The 20,543-nt window shown below is 42.4% G+C and overlaps 1 protein-coding gene across 2 annotated transcripts in view; it reads left to right on the top strand.

The window, feature by feature from the left end:
* The first annotated feature begins 782 nt into the window (after positions 1-782).
* kcnab2a (potassium voltage-gated channel subfamily A regulatory beta subunit 2a) overlaps positions 783-20,543 on the top strand; it is a 78,584-nt gene continuing 58,823 nt past the window's right edge. Inside the window, exon 1 of one of the 2 annotated variants that reach the window (XM_053868993.1) lies at positions 783-1,103. The gene's annotated coding sequence lies outside the window, so the exon portion shown is untranslated. The remainder of the gene's footprint in view (positions 1,104-20,543) is intronic. The other variant, XM_053868991.1, reaches the window with a different exon arrangement.

Below are 20,543 nucleotides of genomic sequence, written 5' to 3'. Positions count from 1 at the left end.
AGCAGCCAATCAAACACAGGTTTCATACTCGTAACAAGATTTTATTTAACTACAACTGTTGGTGGAATGTAGACCAGGGACTCATTGGATTCACCTGGCTGATGCTAGCATCGCTCAGCCAACTGTCACTCTACAATGCCATTTCGGACTGCATTCATAATATATCTACGAGCCAAGCAAGCCTCTCATTTTTACAATTGTTACAAGAGAAGTGGCAGCCCAGTGTTAACATGTTAGCACTCTGTTTGTTAGTGTACATCAACTGCTTTGTATAATTATAGAGATCATAAATCATAAATACATCCACGGTCACCATATGTCTGGGAAACAGTAATGTGCATTTTTATTGTCATTTGTCTTTAAATTAAAAAAAAACACACTCGTGATATAAATCAAAGCATATAAAGAATTGCAATGCGAACCTGAATCATGATGTTAATCGAATTGGCAAGTGTCAGGAAAATATTAAATTAGGCCAAATGCGTATCGTCCCATCCTGACAAGTTACCATACATGATTATGAACATTCATGATGTATTCTATGGATGAGCTTGAGACAAAGGTATTTGACTCTGATTGAAAGTGAAAGTTTGGATCCAGCCGCACTGCTCACACTTGAGACTGAACATACTTCCTGTGATCCTTGGCCACTCTTCTTGCCTCGGAGTGTTCACAGCTCACTTGCATTCACAGAACGCATGCTTACTTAAATGCTGACTGTGCTGACTGAGTGAGGCGTGCGTATGTATGTGCGCGTGCACAAAGAGGGAGGGGCATTTGGTTCTCTAATGCTTCTACACTCAATCACTCAATCTCCCACATTTCTTCTGTCTCTCTTCTCTGTCTTCCTCCTCTCTCCCCTCTGTTTGTCTTCTTCAGTCTGCGTCTCTGTCCATCTCCCCGTGTCACACGCACATCCTCTTCTCTCTCTCACACACACACACTTTTCAGCAGAATTGTATCCTCCTCTGTCACTGCTGCGTGCTTGGTACTGCAGACTGCTGCTCGGCTCATGGATCTGCTGCTTCTCTAGCACCGCTTCTGTTTTCCCACATTTACTCGCCAGCTCTGCACGCTGCGTCAGGAATCAGCCGCAGACTGAGGTGGGTGTTTTTTCGGAGCATCGTCACTCGGTCTAAAGCTAAGTGTCTCTGGCTTCGCTTGCCCTCCCTCACTCCTCGTGCCTTCTCCATCAGTGAGAATGTGTGTGAACAGGCTGCATACAGGGGAGCGCTTGCAGTATCATAAGTACTCTGTGCTAACGAGAATTTAGAGCTGTCTGAAGATGTCAACGTGAGATGCTTCTGATCTAAACACATTTTTGGAGAGCGTCTCCATGCAGCGAGGTACTTTACCTTATGTCTCCATCACTCCCCTGTTGTCTGAACGTCTGCTATGTTTAATGCATGCTCTGTCAGAGACATGGCCATGCTGCGGACTGGAGAAGACAACAAAAATAGCTTAATAATAAAGGACCAATCGCAGTCACATCTGAGGTCCGATTCATCCATCTCACCTCACGTGCCCTACATCTGCTGCCGCAGCTCGTACGTACCCTTGAAACAGCCAACATAATTGCATCGGGTTCCCCTGGTGAGCTGGGCAGGCACGCTTTTTGTGCTGTATACAGTGTGTACGTTTGCCTGCCCATGGGCTCTGTTCCAAAAGAGAGAGCACAAGAGAGACTTGCTGCAGGGGTTCAATTTGGTGCAGTAAGCTGTTGAATGTTCTGCATAATGTCACCATTGGCAGTCAGTCGTTTGTGTTTTACTCTGATGGCCAAATTTACTTTATCCAGCTTTGTATCACGGATTGGTCATGCAACAGCCGTCCTTCGTGTGCTTGAAGCCATAAGGTGATCATGTGAGAGTAACTTAGAAGTGTGAGAGTGACAGTGAACTTTAACTTCACATGCCCATTATCTCTTGGGCCATTAGACCTTTATGTGGAGTCAATCATTTTGAGATTGTAGTCCCAACTGAGACACTGTTTTGACATTCAAGTTTACAGAGGGCACCATGACCTAAATTTGACCAGCCTTTGGTGAATGTCCCATAGGTTTTAATTCATAAAGACCTGAATTTAATACATGTCTTGTGCCTGGTTTATGTTGTTGCCATCGTCAGAAACTAGGATGCCGGTTAATCTGATCATAATTTTTAACACAGTTCACCCAACTGTGCCGCACTTTCAGTCTTCTGAGGCTTACACCAGATGTTTCGCAGCAGCACCACCGGGTCATTGTGATAAACAATCAGCCAGTAAAAGAAGTTGTTTTTGTCGGAACAGGGGAGGATGGCGCAGGCACCGCATTTCTCCCTCATACAATCCTGTCCTTAGCACCCGCCCTGGGCAGATCAGCTTCTGCTGTGAGCAAATTTGAGCAATGACAGGTTCTTCACACCCGTACACTGTGATGTCAACATCGGACTAGCACCACTGCCTCCTGGGTTATGATCAGCATTTGCAATGATGGCCCATTGATACCCACCATCGACGAGGGGTAGGGACCCATGGTTATTTTCTATGACTATTACTGGTACCTGGTCTGGTTGCCTCGATTCAAATCTTAGCTGCATCAGCCAGAAATCTGAGCCCTAAAGTTTCAACGGTTTCGATCGATTCAGTTCCATTTGGATTCAAATCACTGTCGGTTACATTTATGCACCTGGGTTCTTTCCAGTACTTTATCTACACTGGGACTCATATCATTTGTAAGGCGTATTGTCAAGCATTGGGCCGCAAGTTTGGCACCCCTTTCCCTTTCAAATGTGTGCTTATTTGTTAAGAGGGCAACATTATTAAACACTAATGCTGATTTGTTTCCCTGACTGGGGGGCACATCACTGACATGACAGGCATCCATTTAGCCATTACACTTGACAGTCCACTTGGGCTGTACTTAGCAGATTCCACCAGAATACTATCAATAGAAATGCATCAGCTGAGGCTTAATACTGAATATCCAACATCACGGGACGTTGTGGGCCACTGGCATCATTTCTCTCCCAGCTTGATCACTGGCAGACGTCCTGACACTCTACATTACTGTGGGATGTTCCAGTGGGGTTGTTTCCTAAACGGAGTTCAGTAATCACTCTGCATTTCAGATTAAGTGTTTGTAGCTTCATTAGCCAGGTTTTAAGTTCCCAAGCGGCAGCGTGATTCCACTCATACGTAGGCCCACTTTCTTGCACATCCAAGAACCAGCTTTATCCAGCTCAGACCTACAAATGGTACCAGTTTACTTCCAATCAGGTCACATTGAAATCGGATTTTGGCCTAGTGTTATGCTGACTCCCATATATATATATATATATATATATATATATATATATATATATATATATATATATATATTTATAATGAATGCTACATTGAGCCATCGATTATAAAAACTGAAAAATAAAATAATTATAATTATATATAATTATATATAATTAATAATACAGTCATGTGAAATGCTGAACTAACAAAGGTATGTTGTGTCTGTCTATACATTCCACTCCACTCCAACTTGAAGCGATGCTTTGTGTAGCCGCACAAGGCATAAAATCCTTGCCAATTTGAATCGGTGCTGCAGCGCTTCAGTAGCGTGCAATAGCGCAGGCAATATTTGGTAAACACTGTTTGAAATCTTGTGGACATAAGGCTTTCCATCAACTCTCACCCAAAACAGAAAAATAGCTAACCTTAACCAGGACTCTGAACCAAATTCACAGCTAAACCTTGTGAGGACAGGCCACAATGGCCTCCTCCTTGTGTCCTCACGAGGAGGTGGTTTGTCAAGACTTGGTACCCACAAGTATGGCAAAGCATACACACAGACACACACACATTCTCCACCTTTACCTCTCAAATGTCCATCACTCTCTGGCTCCATAACAAAATGAGCACACACTACATGGTGTCAGCCCATAATAAAAAGATGTTCTTATTTTATCATTTTCAATTTGATATATACATGTATTTGTTCACTAGTTTTTTACAAATTAATTTACAAAGGTCCTTATTTTCCATCATGTTTTCTAGAACCATAAATGATCGCAACTTTCACTGCAATCTGTGGTTTTTGGCCTCAGCAATAATGAAGTCTGCTAAATCCTGGAGAGACTGATTTGGTTCACAAATGAAAAAATACCTGGAGAATGTAATCTCATTAAAAACCTTTTTATGCTGAAGGAAAATTACATTGTTTGTTGTCGATGGTTTAGGTGACATTAAATGAAGTAGTCTTTATTCAGGTAAATCATAGCTCTTACCTGGATAGTGGACTGCTTGTTGGTGACAGAATGGCATGGCAGGATATTTTCTTTTCCTTTAAAATTGGTTGTTAATGACATTTTGGTGGAGTCTTTCTTTTGGATATTAGCCTACAAAAGTCATTTGGAACTCTCATGTTTCTGTTTTGACATTTCTTTTCTGGTGAACACTTTTTTTCTTGGAGCCAAGTCGAGTAACTACCATGGAGGGTGTTTAGTTTGTCATGCCTGTTGTCTGAGCTTCTGTGGGCAACATTATTAAAGTCATTGAAGCCTATTAGTTTCAGCGAGACGCTCTCTGCATATCGGACCATTTTCCTGGCAGCTGCGGGACCGCTGTCATTAACAGGCCTGCTCTTAATGTCAAAGATAAGACGGACAGCTGTAGCTTAGTTCCACTTGTGCTGGAAAACCCTTAATGTGATTACCCGTGGAGGCACCCCCCACCTTGTCATGTAGTCCTTTCTCAGAAAATGGAAAATTCTATCTGGCTTTCCACAAGAATGAGTTTCAGCCGTGGCCACATTTGGCACTGTGAAATTCACTTTCGGTTGGTGGCCACTCCTGATAGTCTTGATTATGACGCCGTGGCTTTATGGAGCCTCTTGGATCTTCATAAATCACTGTAATTGAAAAATAAAGTCATAAAGAGTCATTCATTACAGTATATGCAGTGCTCATAATTCATTTTCCGGTTAATAAAAACATCTCACGACCTGATGAGTTTAATGGAAATGCCCATTGGTGTGTAAGTCGTGCGTTCTTTGAAGAACTTTGATAAAGTTATGATTAGGGATGCACCAATCCTCATTCCGATCTGATACTTGAATATGGATAGATGCCTATATCGATCTGCTCTGTTGTCGTAATCATCATGGTTGACGACTGTGTATCAAAAAAGGCAACTTAAGCAAACAGTCAAAACAGAAAAGGAAGTCAGGAAAAAAAAACTGACATGGAAATTTAAGATCTTAATATTTATGCAACAGACCATCTGACAATGCGTTTAGTAGGGATGCACTGATCCATGTTTTTTTTTACTTCTGACTTGTCATCCGATACTGCTACTTGAATTTGGATATCAACAGATACCGATATGGAGAGGTGGAAACATCCGACATGATGTTTTGTTGCGCTGTTGGTTTACATGCAGCAAAGCTTCGCTGGACCATCAGTGAACACCAGCACTCCACTTTATTTACGTGTCCTGCGGGTAGAGCTGGACGATTTACAGAAATTATACTGTTACCGAAACTTACAACAATGACAAATGTCATTTTACTGGTGTCTGTAAATTCTGTATTTTAATAAAAACAAAAATAAAAGTGTTCTTGTAGCCGATGTTCATTCCCCTTTAAGACAGGGTAGTGTGTGTGTAGTCACTCGACTTCAGCCATCCAGTCAGTGTTAGAGGGGAACATTCAAGATATTAACGTCACAAAATGAACAATATAATTCACCCTGCTCGTCATGCGGCGGCAGTGATCAACATCACTTCACCATGGAGCTAAAGCACTGGCCAACCATTTTGATATTGGGATTGATGCATTAACTGAAACCAAGGTTGAAGGGTGTGGTGTATCTCTCGTACACCACACCATCATGTTGTTTGTAAACCTTGCTTCCCTATATGTACGACACGGAGAGGAGGAATTATTATGCAGTTATGGAGGTAAACAAGTCAATTTATCGTGTTATTGATTCCATAAAAAACGCAATCCCAGGAGGAAAGAAAGACCAGTTTTAGCTACAGGTGCTTTTTTGCTAACACTCAATTGCTAAATGGCTACATGTTTTCAACAGAAATCTCTTCCCGTTCACTTGCTGTGCAAGCTAGTGCCAATTGTGGAATGGATTTCCTAACTGATGTACAAACAATCCATTCTACAGTTTGCAGTGAGCTCGTAGAGCAGGTGACAGGGAAGAGATTTCCGCTGAAAACATGAAGCTAAAACTTGGCTGATGGATTGGTCAAAAACCGTATCGGAGCCTAACACCGATACTGGTCCTGTCAATCCTTGGTTTTTTTTTTATTCTTCTTTTTCTTTTGTTGTGATACCGTTGTAGCCTGAAACTTGCCTTTGTGATAGGGGGTGCACTGATCATCTAAATCTAAATAGAATTTTTTATCCTGTTCAGTTTTTTTGCAGACGCATTTGTGTCTTTGCATGTGCTTGTGTTCCTTCAATCTTTTTTTCTCACTGAAATGGCTGTAATGATCAATGATCCAGATGGTGATGATGGTGATGGTGGTGTCACAAAGGTTAGCGCAAGTTGGCACAGATCATCAGTAGAGTCTCTGTAACTACTAATGTCATTATTGAGCGTTTTCATGAAGTAAACACTTTTAAAACTATGATCATGAAAATACGTCCTCCAGTTTTGGGGTCTGTGACAGCACCTGGAGTGGGTCATAGATCATCTGATCAAAGAGTCACTTTTCATGGGCTGAACGATCCTCTGAGGTGCAGAGCTCTGTTAAAAATAGAACCCTCGCCGATTTTAAGTGGTCTGCCACCGTAATGTGCACTGGGGAGTATCGTTATTGCAGTGGGCATCAGGTGCTGTGACGAGTGGGAATACTGCAAAAGAGGCCAATGTCGTTGCAAGTACCGATATCTAAAATGTTTGGCATTTAATGTAGTGCATGAAATGGTATTGAGAAAAAATAAGTTTGTATTCTAACCTCAAGAAATTAAAGTTCAAATTCATTTGGCATTGACATAAGTGATTACAGTTAAAAACAAACAAAAAATATGTGATTCATAAGAGAAATGGATTTTACAGTGCCATAATTCGACCAGTCTCAACTAAAGGTTGTTCAATCATGCATAATTGTAAAAAAGTATTATTTTCTCTTCACACAGTTGCGTATTTGCAATAAAACGGTGCAAGCACAGTCTGTCGCTGGAGCTAAATTGTTTCAGTGATTGTGAGCGTATGTCACATAGAGACTTCTGCTCATATACAGTCAAACCAGCAGATGAAAATCACCAGCATCCAACTAATATCACTGTGGTTCAACTGCGGTTCCTCGATCTCACTGGTGGTGTTAGTCCAGCGTCTACAACCTCAGAGGAGCAGCTCCTTGTAGTAGTGGACTGATAAGTGGTGGCTTAGGAAGGCCGATAACCGATATTCTGGGCTGAAGTTTGTCTCTCTGATTTGGCTTCTCTATTAACAAAATTACATTGTAGCGATATCAATTTGTTTACAAACCTATTATGGGGATAAAGACAGTATACATTCTTATACAGAATGGTTTTATTGGTTCAGTTGAACGGACAATTGTTGACTATCTTGAAAAAAATGGTTCAATAAACCTTACAAACAATATGGAATGCAGTCAGTGGCCTAGCCAACATATTAACAAAGCAAAGTAGAAATGAATCGATGAATAATGAAAACATGAATTAACAAAAACATACAATAAACAACCTCAGAGACACTGAGAGGACACACGTTCTGTCTGTGTGTGTTTCGGGGGTTGGAGGGTACCCTATTTTGTGTGCATGTGTGAGCATGTTTGTATTTAATAATCCCAGTTCAGGAGGACCAAGTTATAATGAAGCAAGCAGAGACTGCATTTTCTCCCTAAAGCTGGCTTTGTTTTTTTTTTTTTTTTTTTTCCATAGATGGCACCCACTGCACTGAAAACTCGTTCACTGGGGACTGATGTAGGAGGTGTTAGTGTGCCAGGGGTTGATGTTGCTTGTTGCTGTGTGTTTTCCAAGTAGTGCGTCATACATCTGATCAATAAGCCCTCCTTGTGGTGGCTGAGCCACTCTTCATCGTTTTGCACAACTTGGTGTTGCTGGATCTCCATGTTCCTCCAGTATTTCTCCTGGAACATCCTCCACTTTGTGTGGACGGCCCAATATTCTTGAGAAGCAGGACCTGAACACTGGGGATCACACAAGATATTGAACTCTCATAGTGACTCATTTGAAGAGTCACTTCCTCTATTAGGTCCGAGAACACCTTACTGATGTATTCTGTGTGAGGACCATCCATAGCTTTTGTATTCAACAACTTGCTGCTGGTTCCATTTGGCATTGATAAAATGGCTCAATGATGCGGTTGAGCGTGTCCAGCAGGCAGTAGTGAAAGGCAAGCAAACTGTGGACGGATCATGGATTTGTCATTTTCTTTCACCTGACTATAGATGGATGGCATTTCTTCAGTGCGATAAAATGTCTCACTCTTTAACTGGTGACATGGTTCAGCAACATCCAAAAGCTGTCGAAATCCAAGGTCCCTCATATGGTGGAAGACTGATTGTCAATGGCAGTCATTTCGGCAATGACCTTGTCAAGAGTCTTTGACCTTTTATCTGTATCATTCCACTTTAAATGTTGCTCACACAGCTGCGTAAGAGCTGGTTGAGGACCAGTTTTATGAGGTGAGGATGCCCCCCTTTGTTTAGCTAGTGCTGCATGATGGAGACTGGCATGATGAACCTTTTGATGCGACCGCATTATTTTTTGTTTTTTGATGTTTCACAGCCAAGCTTCACAGAATTGTCACAAACTTTGCACAACCTGGTTCCTGGGCATTGTTCTCCCAAAACGCACTTTTCAGTCCACTTTAATGTTCAGACTAGGGATGCTCCGGTCACTGATCGTGATTGGCCGATTTCAGCTTGATCGGTGAATGGTGATCACAACAATCCATCACATGCTTTGATGAAGCCCCGCTGGTTGTCATGCGTCCACTCCTCCCTACTCGCTGCTCACTCGGCAGCAGAATGTTTGGTGTTCAGTGGCTTTTCAGTCTGTCATGTAAAGTTTGCATCCTGCAGCACATGTACGGAAAAAATAGAATTAATTACGCCATTCAAAGCGCCAGCCCTTGATGGAGCGCAGAGAGTTTTAGGGGCTCGTGAAAGTGAGACCGCTAGTTCCTCTGTTGCAGGCTGTTAGTGCAGCTTAGCAACACCCACCGGTCCGAGCGTGAACGCTAAGCAAATTGCCCAAGAAATAACTATGAATAGTTGTCAGGTGTTGTTTACGTGGAGACGGAAATGACCGGATCTGACGCCGTTTTGGAGTTGGGTGCGGCGTTCGTCAGCCACCTGAATGTGAAACGTTTGAAAACGTCCAGAGTGGAAACTTTCATAAATGCAGTGCTCTCTCTCTCGGAGTCCCACGGCCAGTATGCAAATATTTCACGAACATAGTAAAGTCTCTAGAGGTTCACCAAACTGCAATGTTTCAATGTTTCTTAGTTGTCCTTTTGACAGAATATTTGCGATAAGGTTTTTCAACATTTTTTTGCCTCCTTGAAGAGGTATATAAAAACTGGTTAATCGGCGTCGTAAAAGGCAGCAAAAATCCGGAATAAAAAAATAGGTTAACATGAATGAAGCTTTTGTTTATTTGAATATCTGTTTTAGGATCATCATGCAGGCAGTAGCCAGGCTTCGTAGCTTGATTAAGCACAGTCTGTTTGCATCACTAGTCCAGGTTTACATGCAGGAGAGCAAAACTACTCTTCATTAATGTCACCTCTATGACTTCAGGGGCGCCGTGAGCTCTTTAGCGTTTCCGGTTCATCTCACCACAGAATGAGACGCCACAGAGGTGACCAAAAAGGAGACTTGCGGCATTTCGGAGTGTAATACTGAACGCTGTACACTGGCTGACTGACCAACTAATTTAAGCTCTGAGCCAGAATCAGCGTTTCAGGGCCGTTATTATTATGGAGCTGTCAACACACGTCCTCTGGCTGGATTAAAGTTGCACGTTTCTGAATAAAGTAAAATATTTAAGAGACTGTGTTTCCTTTGTTTTGGAAGAATGATTTATGTATTGGACTGAAAGCTCAAAAATGCGCTTTAGACCATCAGTGTGCCGGTGCCCTGACTCTTAACTAGCATGGCAACCGCACGCTAGTTAAGAGTCCGGTAAAGTCATCTCCTTAAACAACTTATCCCCTAATCTTCCTGTGAGAATGAACGATCAAAACGGCCTGGCTGAAGGTGGTTGTAGTCTAATTTACATATCTGCTGGCCATCGCCATTGTGGCTGAACAGGTTATGTGTTCAGACCGAGGATCACTGCTGCATCAAGTTACTCATAAGACAAATCGCGTCATGTTATTGTTATATTATTGGACTGTCTTCACCTCGGAGGAACACTTGCCGTCTCGGATGAGGATTTCCCTGATGCATCAAAAAAGCAGCAACAAAATCTAATGCTAGCATTGACAAAAGACGGCACGTTTTACTGACTGTCAGTTAGCTGACTGAAGTGACTGCAGGCTATATGACATTTTATCTGCCATAATGGAAAGTGAAACAACATACACCACACTCAATAAATAATCACTCATTTACCATGTAAAAGACAGCTCGTGTGCTGTCATACTGGCTAACAGTAAGCTAAGCTAAACCAAAGTTTGGCAACTTTATATTAAAAAAAACATGCCCAATCTAACCACTAGGCCTGGGTGACATTGATTTTCTCGGTTAATATGAGTTTTTGTTGACAGATTTTCGAAATATATATATTTTTTACTCCGCTTGCTAATGGCATGCCAGTTGCCCTCGGAGGGCATCCATAGATACCTCAGTCTCTCCGCTTTTTTATAGTGTGGCAGTGCTAACACAGCTGTTGCTAACAAGATTTACACAGACTGAGCCATCGCATTAAATAGATGCGCATACATCTTCAGGAACATCCACAAATTTACAAAACCAAGTGATATTTATCACAATTTATATCGAAATGTGGGAAGTGTTTTTGAAGAACTAACTCCCTGTCCACTAGAAGACACAGCTGTTCAAAGCTTCAGTGTGTTTCATCTCCTGTTTAATTGCTGGGGTGTCCGTAGCACAGAGACGCCAGTGTTGTCACGAATGTGTTATCTTGACTGTCGTTTCACCTGTCAAGGTGATTTCAAACCTGGCATGTAGTTTTTCCTACAGCTCCGTCCATGTCGCTGGCAGCTTGACACAAGCTGCACACATGGTGTCTGAGGACGCAGCAGAAGAAAGCAAATGTAAATATTTTGCTTCCAGAAAACAACAAAAAAGCAACGCACATGACTTGGATGATAATCTGATCTGTTTTTGATAGAGTAGAACGAGTAAGTAACGCGCGTTACTTATTTGTTACTGAAAAAGTTAAAAGTTACATCATGGCAGTAAACATGTAAGTATTATTGTGTTGATGTTTACAAGATTTAACAGAGGTTTTGCCCAGTACAATCATGCAGCATGCACCTGCCTTGTAGAGATTTGAGCTGAGAGTGGCTCTCAAAGTGAAGGACATGATCCTGCTGAAGTGAATGACAGGAACCACAGACCGGGCTCTTTCTAGTTTTTGAATGTCAAAATTGCCCATAATAGGTCAAATTGTGTGCCGACACCGAGCAGTGGAGTGTTGGGTTACTGACAAACATGAACATGAGAGACAGTCATAGTGAGAACGCTGTGCTAAAGATACAGAGACTACACACTGGAGGGATGGTTGTAATTAGAAAAAAAAGTACCATGTCTGGATGGTAAAACCAATATAATGTTTTTTAAAAAATCAAATGATTTATTTATGTACTTGTCCCGGTTCAAGTTCGTGCTGAGCAGTGCATCAACTCTGTCTGATGTTCAACTCAGGTCAGTATGATCAAGTCTTGTCTAACACTCAGATGAGTGCTTTCATTTGCAGCTGTGTTCCGAGCCTCTTGTCTTGAAGGGCCAGTTGACACACAGAAGCCCAAGTTAATCACTTGAATGTTCACAGTGATGGTCTGTGACACAGTCTCTGGGCTGGCCAACGGCACTTATGTGGACATGAATAAACACGTTAACCCCTTGTGCCTCAGGCAAGAAAACTCAACCACATTCGCACACTCCACTGGCCAAACACTGAGGGCTTGTGAAGGTAGTCTGATGTCATCTTTTGTGTTTCTGCAGAACAAAAGCGGAAGATGCCGACTGTCAATCTACCTTTGCGCTCCTTACATGTTGCATGGATGGGTTCATCCACTTCATCACCCAGTTATTGTGTGGGCCTTTGCCTTCAGCCATGAGGGTCGTCCTACATTTGACGAACAGGTCGAATGCACTCCTGCTCCTTGTTGCCTCCGAGAAAGATTGTTAGAAAAATGAGACGAGCAGAAATGGTTCAAATACGCACGGATCAATAGCAAAACCGTGAAGTATGTTTCTGATGTGATGAGTTGTTTTTCCTCCAGGACGTGTTTCAGCGGTGAGGCCAGTGCAAGAAGCCTCATTTTGTTTAAAAGAGCAGCTGCTTCAGTTTCCTGGAGTGGTGTGTGAATAGTGACCCTGCCAAGTCAACCGTGAGTGAGTCAGATCTGCACACATGTAGATGGTGTTCAGAGGGATGGAAGCGTGTGCAGTTGTGTTTATGTACAGGAGGATTTTATCTCCTATCAGCGTGTCGTTCGTTCACAGTCTCTTTTAAGCTGTCGTTAAGGATCAGCTCAAGAGCCATCGTAAAGCTGCAAAACATCATGGCGACACGGCTCAAGAGGCTCCAGAGGTCCTGCCAGGCTGTGACTCTCACAATCTGTCAGACAGCAACACTTTTCATTCCACTCCGACGTCAGCAGTGATTGACTTGCATGGTCATTCTCGAGAATTGTAATCTGTAATCCATCCTTGGCAGTTCACATGAAGCCGTATAAAATGTCTTTGCTGTCTAGCGCTTTACATGTTTTCCGGGGTCATAACTGCATGAGAGGTCAGCTCCATTCGAGGATGGAACCACTCAAGCATTTCTACAGTCCTGTCCTCAATCTCATATTCATTACTGTAGGCAGTGGTCTGGTATTTATGATATCTGAGGTGCAATGTTTCATTTTCTAGTTGAATTAGTTCACTCTGGAGAACAGCCATTTCTGTCGTAGCGGTTTGGTCCTTTCACATTGCAGTGTGCGTTCGCACCGAATTCTGTTTGAATTCCCGGATGTTCGAGTTTGAACTGAAAAAAATTCCCACGAGAAATAATAAATTATTCCTAGGATGAGTCTAATGGACTCAGCTGTCTGCTTTGAAAATGTGTTTTCATGTGAATGTGAAAGACTCTTTTGATAATTATAAAAATGTGGAATAAATTTACATAAAAACAAAAATATCCACTTACTCACCTCAGATGCTCTTTCACTTCAAAATAAAATTAACAATGAAACAAACGTATATTTTATATATTTATTTTTAACGCGATCAGAGAGGTAAATAAATATCCATATAGTATTCAGTAATAATTTTACTGTAAAATTAAAGACATTGGTTTTGCTAGATGTGATGACTGTGGGGAGGAAAATGACGGAAATGATTCATGAAGATAAACTACAAAGACAGTATCAGAAGCTTCAATAAAATGACTGTTCAAAACTTTTACGTGACCTATATTAAAAAATACAAACAAATTCGAGCTTTAGTAGTTTAATGTTGGAAAAGATGGTGGAAATATCAATAGCAGGACAGCATGAATGTCCTTGCTGCAAGAAGGTTGCAGATTCGATTCCCGGTCTGACCGGTGGCCTTTCTGCATGGAGTTTGCATGTTCTCCCCGTGTACTTGTGGGCTTTCTCCGGGTTCTCTGGTTTCCTCCCACAGTCCAAAGACATGCTCACTAGGTTAATCTGTGTGTGTGCCCTGTGATGGATTGGCGACCTGTCCAGGGTGTATGCCTGCCCAATGACTGCTGAGATAGGCTCCAGCGGTCCCTGCAACCCTGGATAGAACTAAGCACTGGTTAACTGACGGTCGTATGTATGTGTATTTTTCAAAAATGCTCTGTAAAAGTCAAAGCACAATCTCCTTCGTTGGTTGAGTTGTGTTTGATAACAGGAGCAAAATGCTGTTGACCATGGTTTGTTTTGACTGTGTCTGTCTCTCGCTCTCTAACATGCCTTCTGGTTGCACCTTTTTACCTGTGATGCGGCCCTTTGAATAGAGAAGTTGTTTTATTTGCTTGAACACGCCTTGCAGGTTTTGTCAGCCTGGGTTTACTGAGTTTGACATTCGAATGCAGCCACTGTTCTTTGTGATTCATCGCGCTGAAGAGAAGTCCCCCTGTGAATCACTGGAGAAGGATTTGTGCTTCAATACATCATGCATCTGAGGGCCAGAAATGGTTTCTGCTTGCACACACACATTTGCTGACCCGTTTGCAGGTTCTGTTCACACTGTTGAGAGGAGGAAGTGCATCTGTTGTGAGAGTGGTGTGGCAGTAGTGTCATCGCTGAGGGAGGTTCATTTGGTGTCACATTATATATCATGGAATCTGTTTTTTGAATGGAAACTTCAGTGAGGTAGATTGTGACTTTAGAAATGCATCTAAAGAGCAAAGACCAATTTATTTAGTTTTTTTTTTTTTGATCAGGTTGACGATGAAATAATTGATCTTGTATGAAAGTAGCGGTAGGATTGAAATTAATATTCACCCATGCTTTTTTTACCCAATATTATTGCTCTGTTTTACTCAGTGTTTCATGAAAATTTCGCAGAGCTGACGTGTTTGTTGCTGTCGTGCGTGTGATAAGGAAAGCGGAAGGTCACTACACAACACTTGTTCAGACTGATGGCTGCTCCAGCTGAACAGTTTAGGCAAACAGCAATGGAAGGCAGTGATGTGCCAGTCTCATGCCTGTCATTGTCCTCCTGAAGAATGAATTGAAATTAAGAAATGGAGTTCTTTAGTTTTCTTGCTATTTCACCAAGTGCCAAACAAAAATGAATTAATTCAGGTTTTTTTAATCGTGACTCTTATTGAAAACATTGTGGAAGTTGTTCTTTTTAGAGTGTGTTTCCACAGAACCACTACCATTTCTGTATTGCCCCAGCTATTTGTCAAAATGTCCTTTATTGTCTCCACCTGAGGAAGTGGCGTCAACGTGTGATGGGATGTGCAGTGGCTCTGGGAATCTGAGCAGCAGTATTTTTTTTTCATTGCACTGTGCTGACAAGCTCCGCTACGGCAAGACAACTTAGTTTAAGAGGAGTCTTTACAATACCTTTAATGTATCACACCAATCTAAGAAGATTAAATCTCAGTCCCAGGCCAAACGTGATTTGCTAGACTTCTGAAACTGGCTGGTTTCAATCTGGGCTTGTATGATATTCCCTTTTGTAAGAACATGAACTGTTGCAGCATGTTATGCCTTTCACTGCTGTATGGTTCATAGTTAATGCAGTGTAACTACAGCAACATGGCCACAGACCTTTCAGTTTTCGCATCAAGATTATTAAAATTTGCTAAAATGAATATGTCTTTCTTATTTTCCATTCGATTGTCACTTACCAGAATTGCTATGTCAAAGGTCTATCTAATTTCGTGGCTGAATAAATAATCCCCAACAAATATTGAAAATGATGGTCCTTTCTGATGAACAACTGAGCTATGAATCTCCATCAACACCCAGCTGCTCCGTGATTTACTCGGCACCTCGGAAGATCAAAGTGCAAAGTGGCCACTAAGTGTATCAATCACTTCCCAGGCTGATCTAAAATTTAGTATGTTTAAAGTTTCATGGGGAGAGCTTAGGAAAGTATTAGTCCTCAGTGAGAAGTGTGCAAATTATATCAATTCTAAATGGAGTTGTTAAGTGACACTTGCCGAAGTTTGAATTGAAGTGAAAAAAGTTCAAGCTCCTTTAGGATACATTAACGTTTTCATACTTAATGAGCAATGTTAACCAATGTTTCCTCTAATGTTTCAACACACCAACTCTGAGCAGTCCCTTGAACACTGTGAGCACGTGTCCCACGAGTGGACATGCAGAAGCATGTGTTTTACTGGGAATGATTATTTTAAAAATCATGAATTTCTCAACATGTTCTTGTTTGAGATGAGCTGCATAAAATTTAGGGAAGTTCCTCTGCTCGGTGTGAAAGGGTCATCCTTTTCCTGCCTTTTCTGCTGCCATCGCAAGATATCTGAGCTTTCGATCACCGCTTGGGCTTTCTTCTCTCTTTACGGACACGATCGGTTTCATATGCAGCATTTTCACCTCATTCCTGCAGTCGTATAACATTACAAGCATGTACCCGAGTGCGATGGTCGCACTGACCTCAGATGCGCCATTTCAAGGGTAGCTGCAGGGAAAAAATAGTCTTTTGAGTTTAAAGCCTCTTTGCAATTGATGTGTGCTCTGACAACAATCCAGGACTGTCTCAAAGTAAGTTGGCAGACCTAAGACCATCTGTAGAGTCTGATGGAGGACTTGAACCAGTCGAGTCCTCCTTCTGATTTCAGTGGTATAGAAGCACTTTGAAGGGAAATGGGTCCTTCATCAGTTTACAGTGTTTCCACCACAAGTTTTTGAAACAGTGGCGGATGTTTCAATGTTGTTCAAGTGTGAACAAGTGAAATTTCAACTTCAAAAAAAGACTGCAGTTCTGCAGCCATGAGTGCTTACATACTTGCCTTGGCGATGCCCTACGATCTTTGACAAGCAGCAGAAACAGTGCCAGAGAGTTGCTTTCCTCCGGTTGTAAACTTCAACCTGTAGGCATCAACTTTAATACTTCCATGCAGTGAGTCCTTTTTTGTCTGTAGTACATCTCCCTGTCTTTTAATTGGAACTCTAAGTACTGAATGAGTTCCCAACATCCATAGGTCAGACAGGGCAGGAGAGGGGAGGGAAAAACGATAGCACAAAAAGTGTGTGAGAAAGTGTCTGAAAGGTTTTGTCTGTGGGTACAGGTGATGCATACCATAACTACTGGAAGGACACTGGGCCAGAGATGCTCCAAATCTTCCTTTTCTGCAGTTCTGTTTGTGCAGAATAAACAAATGCTGTAAAAGTTTGAGCCGGTATACAACTTCAACATTTTGATTTTGAAATCCAATGGATCGAGTTTCTTTCTTTCAGGTCAAAGATGACTATGCCTTGCAGTTATATCCGTCGTCCTTTTGTCTTTGGCTTGTGCTAAGATATGACTGAAGATGGTTTCATATTTCTACTGCAGTGAGCAGTGTTCTGCTCTGGGTCCACTGCAGTATGGTTCTTTCCTGCAGTGTTAGCAGAGGCTTCGCTCAGGTCACACTTATTTATATTTTTCGGTCATTGATGCTCTGCTTTCACATGTAGCCTGTGATGGATGATGTGTGGAAGACACTTCAACAATGTGGCTTTATGTTTGGGAATTGATTCTGACTCTGCAGAACGGCAGTGTTGAGCAAGGACGTGCAGAGTGCTGATTCATCCTCTTCTGTCAAGTGATACAAGCAACCTGGGACCATATGTCTTCTAATGTATAATAACCACTGACGTATGTTCTCAGCATCAGGGGGTGTTTCACAGCTCATCATGCTCCACTATCCGTCTGAAGCTACATATCTGATGGTCTTTTCTGCCTGGAATGAACTGTAAACTTGTCATTCTGAATCCTTTTAGTGAGAGTCCAGCATTTGAATATTTCAGGCCGTTGCTTATTACCTGGTGATGCTGGTGAATGTGTGGTGCTGGTATTATTAGATGGACATCCGGAGATATGATGGCAGGTGCTCAACCTTGCTCATGTCAAAAATGGGACGTTAGTTGCCACATTTACTGACCCGTGATTCATCACTGTGATCGTGGCGAGGCAGAGGTTTAGCTGTTGGATCACTGAGGACTTCTTCCCTTCGTATTGGAAACAAGGACTGAAGGAAGAATCTCGTCGGGTCAATTTTACAGATTACGCTAGGCCCTGCTGCGCCTATCTTAATCTGCTCATAGCCATCAGGTTAAATGATCTAAATGACTTCCAGACCAACCAGAGAAAAGTTTCGGTTAATACTCTGTTATCGTCTTTGTTCAGAGTGAACTTTCAGTGACTTATCCCAGGTAAATGTATGGAAAAAAAAATGCTTGGCCAAATAATGAATAATACAGAATATCCAATGTGTCTTTTACTGTTTTTTTTATATCACATTAATAGTGGAGAACACATTTACATGTTTGTCAAAGAAACCTATTATTAAGAGGACTGAATATTTTGGACATTTTTTAAATTATTCAAGAATGTTCTTTTCCAATAATAATAATAATAAAGACATGACGAAATTGTCCAACATACAATAGGCTGATAATGTAAACAAAAGAACCATAAATTCACACTTGTTTGCAAACTTTGGATCACATGTTGCCCTGAAGCGTTACCATGATGACAGTCCGAACAGGCCTGGCTATGTACTCAACACCACACAAAGAAATATCAAAAAAGAGGAGACATGTGATACATGATTTGTAAAGTCAAAATCATTTCCACTTGTGTTGAACCACTCCTGTTCGATCACCAGCTGACCGAGTCGGGGAATCAGCGCTGTCACTGCTTAAGTGGAGGATTGTGTTGCCACCTGGATTGTGTGCGCCTCTGTGAATGGTGGAGAGGGTTTTCCGGAATTTCATCCGTGGTCTCGCAGAGCTTGTTTCACCTCCATGGCGCATTCTTGTTTTTAAAAAAACATGTTCTATGGCGTTACGTGGCACATCATCGTCATCTGCTGGATTCAGAACACATCGATAAACAGGGTGGTGGCCGATAATCGACATCAATCGACATCATTTTCCCCAATAATTAATCATGAACGATTAATCACCCTGCCCTATTTTCCGCCCATTGTGGTGTGTTCAGGGTTGTAAGAGCGGCTTTCAGGCCATGAGTGAAAATTAGTTTGTACATAATTAACCTCAGAAAAACAGCTGCAGATGTTTTCTAAATGCACATTTCTCAATGCCCCCGAAGCCGTTCTCTCATCTCTTTATTTCGTTTTCCTTGACAACAGGAGGGAGTACGCGCTTTTCTGCGGTGCACTCTTCATGTTGGCCGCTAGTCTAGCGTTATAGGCGTTTTTAAATCAGTCCGGCTGTGGAACTGAGCTAGGCTGTTATTTTGGCATGGATCTCCTCATGATTCAGATTTCCAACCCCAATGTACACGACTCTGAGTGTGTTTGCCTCCCAGAATCAATGAAGGTGAGACTCTCTCTCTCCGCGCCCGACTGAACTCCCATTTAGGATATCCCTGCCAGTTCTGGTCTGTTAGCCCGTCTCCTTCTTCCGCAGCCATCTGGTTGGGCCTGTGTGTGTTTCCTGCAGCTGCCAACATACTAAACAACCAGGCCAGCACGGCCTGCCTCGCTCACGTAAGCCTCGTCCCAGGAGGGAATTCACTGGAGCTGCGTGTAGGTGTATTTATGGATGAAAAGCACGAAGGCCTGCCTTTTGTCTTTCAATTTCGTTTTTGACGAGCTGATGAGGCCCTTGACTCATGTTTATGATAGCATGACTTCACGACCACGACTAGCACGGCAGCATCTATAATTATCTGTGTCCCACAGCTCTGGTGGAAGCACTTTTTCCCACTCCTCAGGATTACCCCTTCCTGTCATGTCCTCAAGTGATGCAAAGGTAGAGAGTTAATACAAACCATTGTCTGTTGCGCTTGAAAATATGTGATGAATGCTGATGTTGCTTGCAGAAGACAGTAGACACAATCCGTTCCAGACGGCCGTTCGAGAAGCGATTTGTTCAGAATCTGAATCGAGTTTTCCCATTACAATGAATGGAAAAAGAAATAATTCGTTCCAAGCCTTAAAATAGGCTTTGGTAGGAGTGAATGTAGAGTGTCTGCTGCAGGTGCGCTGTTCCTCTATGTGTGTGGCCGCTGCATGTGGGAGGGGTTGCCGAGTGAGTGACGTCTCTCCAGAAGTGAAGAGGTGCCCGGTGCGTGTCCAGCTCTGAATGTGCGCTTCTGTGCAGTTTGGCTGTGACAAAGTCATAAACCAAGTAACGCTCTGTCCCAGACTCGCCTCATCCCTGTCCCAGCTCCAGCCCACAACAGGACATCAAACCCTGGAGTGAGCGCTCCAGCCTCGGAGGTGCGGAGAGCGAGCACCTCCCCTGTGACACTCTACCACGGTCCAGTGCGGAGGAAAGGTTTTACACCTCAATATGAAGAAAAAACAGTCAATAAATGTAGCTATCGGGACACGTCTGCATACAGAGGCTGCGTTATATACAATAACAAAGCGTGTCGTGGGTCATCTGATCGGTCCGCGCACGTTATGGTTTTTCCTGCGTTTTTCAGGGGCGTTCGAGTTCTGGATTTTCTTTCGAAATCCGAAGCAAAAAAATCTCGAAATTTTTGTTCGAACTCTGATTTGTTCGAATTCCGGGAAGTTCAAAAACCAAGGTACCTCTGTATTTGCTTTCTGGGATGGTGGTTAGCGCCATTAATTTGCCTTAGGTTCATGTGAACAATACAATCTCTGGTGATCAAAGGTGTGTTCCTGAGAAATCCTCGATGCTGAATGGTTGGGC

The sequence above is a fragment of the Synchiropus splendidus genome, chromosome 6 (genome assembly GCF_027744825.2).
Source record: "Synchiropus splendidus isolate RoL2022-P1 chromosome 6, RoL_Sspl_1.0, whole genome shotgun sequence".
Lineage (NCBI taxonomy): Eukaryota > Metazoa > Chordata > Actinopteri > Syngnathiformes > Callionymidae > Synchiropus > Synchiropus splendidus.
Note: the sequence above shows the minus strand (reverse complement) of the source record. Positions and strands in the feature narration are given on the sequence as shown.